This window comes from Canis lupus, chromosome 6 (assembly GCF_011100685.1).
Source record: "Canis lupus familiaris isolate Mischka breed German Shepherd chromosome 6, alternate assembly UU_Cfam_GSD_1.0, whole genome shotgun sequence".
Lineage (NCBI taxonomy): Eukaryota > Metazoa > Chordata > Mammalia > Carnivora > Canidae > Canis > Canis lupus.
In genome coordinates this window covers 53,061,722-53,069,512 of record NC_049227.1, presented here as the reverse complement: position 1 = coordinate 53,069,512, position 7,791 = coordinate 53,061,722, and the positions used below count along the sequence as shown (strand labels likewise).

General features: G+C 36.9%; 1 pseudogene; it reads right to left on the bottom strand.

The window, feature by feature from the left end:
* Positions 1-6,926: 6,926 nt before the first annotated feature.
* LOC100684402 lies at positions 6,927-7,380 on the bottom strand (annotated as a pseudogene).
* Between the last annotated feature and the right edge of the window lie 411 nt (positions 7,381-7,791).

Genomic DNA, 7,791 nt, shown 5'->3' with positions numbered 1-7,791 from the left:
TAAAATACATTCGAAATAGATGAATTACCTAAAGGTGCTCACTTTCTTACAGCATACACAAAAATAAATTCAAAATAGATGAAAGACCTAATAAGGTGAAGCAGGAAACCATCAAAATCCTAGAAGAGAGCATAGGGAGCAACCTCTTTTGACCTTGGCCATAGCAACTTCTTACTAGACACATCTCTGGAGGCAAGAGAAAAAAAAGCAAAGATAAACTATTGGGACTTCATCAAGATAAAAAGCTTCTGCTCAGCAAAGGAAACAATAATACTAAGAGGCAACAAGTGTAATGGGGGAAGATATTTGCAAAATATAATACAAATCAAAACCACAGTGATGGCTCCCCTTTCTCTGCATCTTTGCCAACATCTAGTCATTTCCTGACTTGTTCATTTTAGACATTCTGACTGGTGTGAGGTGCTATCTCATTGTGGTTTTAATTGGTATTTCCGATGCCAAGTGATGTTGAGCATTTTTCATGTGTCTATTGGCCATTTCTATGTCTTCTTTGGAGAAATGTCTGTTTCTGCCCATTTCTTGATTGGATTATTTGTTCTTTGGGTGTTGAGTTTGATAAGTTCTTTATCACTGTTGGTGGGAATGCAAGCTGGGTGCAGCCGCTCTAGAAAACAGTATGGAGGTTCCTCAAAAAGTTGAAAACACAGTTACTCTATGACTCAGCAATTGCACTACTGGGTATTTACCCCAAAGATACAAATGTAGTGATCAGAAGGGGCACCTGCACCCCAATGTTTATAACAGCAATGTCCTCAATAGCCAAACTATGGAAAGAGCCCAGATGTCCATCAACAATTGAATTGATAAAGAGGTGGCATATATATATGTGATACACACATATATATATAAAATATATATATTTATATGATATACATATGTATATAAACATGTGATATACATATATAGATAAATACATATATAATTGAATACTATTCAGGCATCAAAAAAAATGAAATCTTGCAAATTGCAACGACATGGATGGAACTAGAAGATATTATGCTAAGTGAAATAAGTCAGTCAGAGAAGGGCAATTATCATATGCTCTCACTCATATGTGGAATTTAAGAAACAAAGTAGGACCACAAGAGAAGAGAGGAAAAAAATAAAACAAGACAAAATCAGCGAGGGAGACTAACCATGAGAGACTCTTAATCATAGGAAAAAACCCTGAGGGTCACTGGAAATGAGGGAGGTGGGGGGATGGGGTAACTGGGTAGTGGACATTAAGGAAGGCACGTGATGTAATGAGCACTGGGTATTATATAAGACTGAGGAATCACTGACCTCTACCCCGAAACCATTAATAATACATTTTATGTTAATTAATTTAATTTAAATAACAAAAAACCACAATGAGCTAGCACCTTACACCTGTCAGAATGGCTAAAATTAACAACACACACAAAAAATAAATAAATAAATAAATAAATAAATAAATAAATAAATAAATAAATAAAATTAACAACACAGGGAACAATGGATGTTGGTGAGGATGTGAAGAAAAGGAAACCCTCTTACATTGTTGATGGGAATGGAGAAAATGGTGTGAAGTTTCCTCAAAAAGTGAAAGATAGAACTACCCTATATTCCAGCAATTGCACTACTAGGTATTTTGTACCCAAAAGATACAAAAATCTGAGTCAAAGGGGCACATGTACCCCAATGTTTATAGCAGCATTATCAACAATAGCCAAATTATGGAACAAGCCCAAATGTCCATTGACTAAGGAATGGATAAAGAAGAGGTGGTCTACACATACAATGGAATATTACTCAGCCATTGAAAAGAATGAAATCTTTGCAATGACATGGATGGAGCTAGAGTGTATTATGGTAAGCAAGACAAGTCAGTCGGAGAAAGATAAATACCATATGATTTCTGTGTTCTCACTTGGTATTTCCTCTGTGTGTCACATCCCTGGTGTCACTTTTGTGTGGCCAAACTTCCTCTTATAAGCTCATCAGACCGGATTTAGGGCCCACATGAACATAGCCTCATTTTAACTTACGTACCTCTGTAAAGGCCCTAGTCACTGAGATCCTGGGGTTTAGGGCTTCACCATACATTTTAGGAGAGACACAATTCAGCTCACAATAGCAGCATAGCTTATTAGCCCAGCAGACTCATAAATGACACTTAAAGAGGTAAACAGTTTTTTGTGGGTTTTTTTGGAGTAATATTTCTGTAAGGTGAGTGATGCAAGGTGTGCTCACCGCCTGTTTACCTGCCTTTTCAGGCATCAGCACTTGTAAGATATAAGGTACACAGTGACTAAATTGGCTCTTTGACCAAGACATGTACCAACTCTTGCTCTAGCTCTCTCTGCAAAAAAACTGAAGTGTTTGGGACAAAAGATTTTTTTAAACCTGAGAATGGATTTCCAAGAAGGCTGCCAACCCTAATATAAAGGCTTGCTACCATCCAGCTCTCACTATGTTTACTCACCATGGTGGAGCATTTCCAATCCTGTCAGCTTGTCTTTGATTTTACATTTTTTATAGTAACTTTCTAGCCAAATATCAGTGCTGCTTGCTATCTTTTAGATGTTCAAAATCAAAAGTTGCACAGTGGTTATGTTTTTATTTTACTAAAGATTATTTCTATTTTTGGCAATCTTTGACAGCTCTTTTCAGCATGGGGGCTACAATAAACCCATGGAAACTCTGGCTTTTATGGAAAGCAAAACAAGTCAGAGAATTATTTCACCCAACTAACTTGGGAGATAGATTTTTATTCCCTTCAGCCTCTATAAATCCTATGTATCTCCATTACAGATTTACCTTAGGAATGGAATTTTGTGTCTTGCTTGCATTTTATAAATTTTGTCCAGAGTATTTCACATAAAACAGAAAAGTACTTTTCATATCTTTTATTTAAAGCCAGGATGTCTTCTGGGCCAAGGAGGTGGCTTTTAGTAATGGAGCCAGAACATGATAGTCTGCCCAAAATGGGAGACAAATCTAAAGTGTGCTGAGCTAAGAAGCCAGACAGGTTTCAAAAACCTCTTACCATATTTATTTTTATACGTATACTTCATCTTGTGTCCACTCCCATATGATCTGCCATCAATTACACAGTGGTAATGAAAACCTCCATGTATTTTACAAGACAGAGACACCACAATAAAAGTAACTGGGGCCAGTGAGCTGCCAGTCCAGCTTTTTTTTTTCTTACTGCCTGTCCCTGCACACCCCTGACTCCTTCCTCTGCCCTTACTTTAAAAAGCTTCCATTGGTATATTTCCTCCTTTTCATGTTTTAAAGTTTGCTGGAGAAATTATAATGTTATGTTTCAAAGCACTTTGGAATCAGACCAGGAATTGAAATCTTGGCTCTATCCTTGGTGTGAACTTTCTCTGCCTTAAGTTTCCTTATCTCTAAATGGGTGCTAATATGAAGAATAAATAAATTATATTTATAAAGCACTTGGTCTAGTGCATGGCTACATAGTATAAGCACTCCATAATTAAAAGCTACTTTTATCTTTCTTATTCTCTCTCTTTATTGTTCTTCTAAATTTTGGTTCCTCCTTGCCCCCATTGCCTCTTCTCCTTTCTGGTCTTTATTAATCAGCTTTCTCTTTCCTCCCCAATGATGTAGTTAGTATATGTATGCCTTTGCTTGTGACCTAATCCATTGAATCTCAAACAAGCAGCTGTATTGGGAAGGATTTTTAACTATTCAAGTATTTGAACTATTCAAAAGCCCTATGGAAGCCTTAAATTGATCTCTAATAGTATTTCATTGTTTTTCTTTCCTTTCTTCTTCTTTTTTTTCTTTTGCTCCATTTAAATCAACTCGGTATGGAGAAACTGCCAGGTTCATGCTTACCAGAAGTTCTGATGAGGAGTTATAAACATTTTACATTAAAAAGAGAGAATGATCAATGTATAAATATACTTTTCCTAGGAGTAGCATCTTTCAACACATAAAGTCCACGGGGATAGGGGAAGAGAATATACAAACTAAAGGCTTTGTATTTCTCTTCTCTCATCTCTAAAACTAAAGAGGTGAGCTAGATGCTTTCACCTGTTCTAAATACTAGTGATACGGACCATGTTAGCATAACTCTTTAATTGAAAGATGTTTTGGTATCTAAGGCTCTCCACCCTTTCGTTGAGGGATACTATAATGAATAGATTTATGAATCACATCCTTGTATTCATTGCTCAGGAATACTATTGAGGATATAGTCTAGTATGTTATTCAGTACGGCTTCTGTTTGAAACCCATCTTACTATTTCATATTAACATCTAGCAAACTTACAGTCAAATTCAAGTTTCAATTCTAGTCACTGAAGGAGTCTTTATAGGCTTACTAACAATATTATCCATAATTTTGCTGTTTAAAAAAGTGTGTTCAGAGTTTTCTATTTTATAATATTTACCTTAAACCCTCTCTAGTAAAACTAAGAGTATACATTAATAAGTAATTCTCATCCCTTCCCCTGGCCTATCTAATTTCTTAGCACTCACAGGTACTATTTCCTTGAAATGTCATTTCGTTCACACACCTTCTTAGGCTCTGTTTATCTCATGTGTGAAATCAAAGACTAATAATGTGTGCACATGTATAAAAGAAGGGAGCCTATTCTTTCTTCCCTCCTGACCTCTAGTTTTTTGCATGTAGATTTTTGTTTGGCTTGAAGATGTTATTCAATGTTATTTGGTAAGGGGAAATCTACAGTGATAACTGGCACCTCCTATCATATTTGACTTTCCCTTATGATTTTAACATTGCTAGTAAAGACCCTATTTTTTCTTTTCTACATTTCTTTCTTTTTTAAAAGAATATAGCATATTTTATCGTAGACTATGTCCTATGTTACCTTGAGAACATGGACTCCAGACATAATTTGTCCTGAATTGCTTGGTTTGTATCCTACTTGAAAACAATTAACTATCACAAGCCAAGTTATGCACAGAATGTAGTTGGCTTATGTCAACTCTTGGTTTAGTAATTTACTGTAGGTTTTACTGAAGCTATTTTGTGTTTTAATTTTACAGATTGCTTTAAGATTTTAGTCATTTGCCTCAAATCTTTATTAGGTAAGGTACACATGTAACATCATTTTACAAAAAAGGAAAGCTAAGATACTAATAACTAAGATAGCATGTGGCTTAGGACACTGTGAAGGCCATGGATCTGGAGTAGGTTTTCTTGGTTTTTGATTCTAGATTCTTCAGTTATTTGTCATGTGATTTTGAACAAATAACTTGATTTTTTGGTACTTCAATGTTTTGTTTTTTAATCTGCATAATGGGCTTAAAACTGGCATTTTTAGCTTAGCTCGGAGCCTGGTGCATAAATAGTATTATTTCTTTGGTGATTTTTAATTTTCAGGATAAAACTGTCAAAACTGGTCTGCAATGAACTGAAACATAATTACACTTAATTGCAGAATCTCCATGTCTCAGGGCCCTTTGTTGGTGAATTCCTTTTATCCAGAGAAAGCTGTCCTTTACCTCAGCATTAAACTTCGACATTGGGGGACAAGAAGAAGTAGTGTGTGTGTGTGTGTGTGTGTGTGTGTGTGTGTATATATATATATATATATATATATATATAAAATGAAGCTGAAAAAAAGAAGTTGATGATTTAAATAAATGAGCATTGTTTCTTATAAAACCCAGGAAGGATAAAGAGCCCCATTCAGTTCATTAACCAGTTACTAAATGGTGTTTGTGTTATCCCCATGAATACTAAATGAATTCATTATGATATGTGCTATTACAGTGAATAGCAAATGAATTCATAACGATGGGCTCCATAAAAATATTCCTAATGGAGAAGTTATGCATTATCAAGCTGGTTTCTAGAGTAACTGAGGCTTACATTTAAATGGGGGAAATAAATAATACCAGGCACAACATGGATTAGTTGGAGTTATTTGAGTAGGTCCTACAGAAGTGAAAATACCGTGTCTTGGTAATGTGTCTGTAGCCTCAGATGACTCAGTTTTTAGTTTCTGTCCTCTATTACTGATGGATAATGTCTCTATCTGTCTTTGATTCAAAGAGATGGATGCAATTGTATGCAGCTGGTCAACAGTAAACCTTTGGTTTGTGATGACACAGATTAGTTGAGAAAGCTTGAAGGGTTTTCAGCCTTTCCTGTTGAGACACTATCTGAAGGAATGGCTACCACACTTGACCAATCTGCAGGTCAGTTGCTGTACATAAAATCCAGCGAACCCCCTCATCTGCCCACTCTCTTTCTCAGCAGAAGAATAAAATAAATTTTAGAATTAATGGCATGAATGCTGTACCCTTGAAGTAATATTTGAATTTTATTGACCATCGTAAATAGATTATGAAGTCATGGCAGCAACAAAAGCACAGATGGTGTCTTATTATAAACCTGCAAACTACAAGCGATGAGGCTGAAGACCACTCAGAGGGCACTTGTGGGCCATCAGTGGTCTAGAAATCACACTATGATAGCCACTCATCTAAAGGTATAATTAATTTCTTAGGAAAAAAAATGACACAGCTTCTCAGTTCATAATAAAATTAAAATACTTCCAGGGCTTAATTTTCAAGAACCAGCAGTTTTATATGTCACCCTAATTTATGATTGTATTTGAGCCTATGAGAGTAAAATTTAGCAAGAAGAATAAAAAGTAGAAGAAATAGAAAGCAGAACTTAATGAATGCAAGCAGTTTAACAACTCAATTAAGTAACATTACTTGCAACCTACAGTGTACAAAGCGTTGTGGGAGATACATAAATAAAACATTGTGTTAGTCCTCAAGAAATTTTATAGGGAGCACTCCCAGCTCTAAGAGTTCCCCTCCATGTTACAAAGGAGTTCTCAAAAATAATTGGATTTGCTAGAGCCTGGTCCCTGCCCATGGGAAGGAGCGGTAATGGAGTGGGCAAAGCTCTGGGGTTTGCTCTCTTGTCACTCATAGATCCAGTTCTGAGCAGAGCTCTTATAATCCACCGGCTCCTCAGGCTGAAACCCCAAGCCAGTCACCGAATCGTTACCCGTCACCGAATTGCTACCATGGGTAATGTTCCTGTCAACATGGATGCAAAGGTCCCTATGGATGGTCCCAGGCTTGGAGTCTACAGGGTTAGTCCTCTGAGATTTACTCAGCTTGTCTTCACCACATTCACCCCCTCCCAGACCATAGGAACCACAGGCCCTGATTGCATGTATTTCACCAGGCCGGCAAAGAATGATGGTCCTTTATGTCAATGTAGTGTTCTTTGAGAAGGTCTTCCGAAGCCTGAATTAATCTCATAGCAATGAGACAATTCCCTTTACTCAAAACACTTGATACTCTCTCCTACCAGGCTGCACTGGACCTCATCAGGCTTGATGGCAATAAGGCGCACTCACTATTGGCCATCATCCTGGGGATAGAGAGCCCTCCAACTATTCAGGCCACAACTCCATCAGGGGCCGCCCTGTCATGTACATGTTTAACCATGATGCAAGTTAGACTGGGATAAGACTTAGAACTAATATGAACCAATTTGATGGAATGTGAATAGTAGCAAAATAATAGCAAGCATTTCTATAGCACTTGCTATGTGCCACGAACTTTTCTAAGCACTTCACATAAATTAACTCATTTAGTCCTCACAACAAACCCATGATGTAAGCACTATTGTCATCCCCAATTTAAGTGGGAGGAAACTGAGGCACGGATGATTAACGAAGAGATAACTAACGGACCAAGACTTTTTCTCGCTTTCCTTCCATGACAAAAGGTTGCTGCCGAGAAGCAGCTACCACCTAGTAGAAAATTTTGAGGTTG